Below are 261 nucleotides of genomic sequence, written 5' to 3'. Positions count from 1 at the left end.
GCCAATAGAAAACGGAATTCATCTGAAATAGTATAACTGATTCAGTCCAGTCCGCGTTGGGTCGTAAAAGCAAGTCAGACGCTTTTTCGTGTGTGATTTCCCTCACTGATTTTGAGCGTGACCAGAATACATTGTGAAAAAAGAGAGGACGAGAATGTAGAAAACTCCAAAGATTTGCGAGCTGCGTGCGTGAGAACCAGAGTCTTATAATGAAATTTGTTTAATATGATTTCTCTTTGAAATGAGGTAGCGCCAATACAA

The sequence above is a fragment of the Penaeus monodon genome, chromosome 20 (assembly GCF_015228065.2).
Source record: "Penaeus monodon isolate SGIC_2016 chromosome 20, NSTDA_Pmon_1, whole genome shotgun sequence".
Lineage (NCBI taxonomy): Eukaryota > Metazoa > Arthropoda > Malacostraca > Decapoda > Penaeidae > Penaeus > Penaeus monodon.
Note: the sequence above shows the minus strand (reverse complement) of the source record.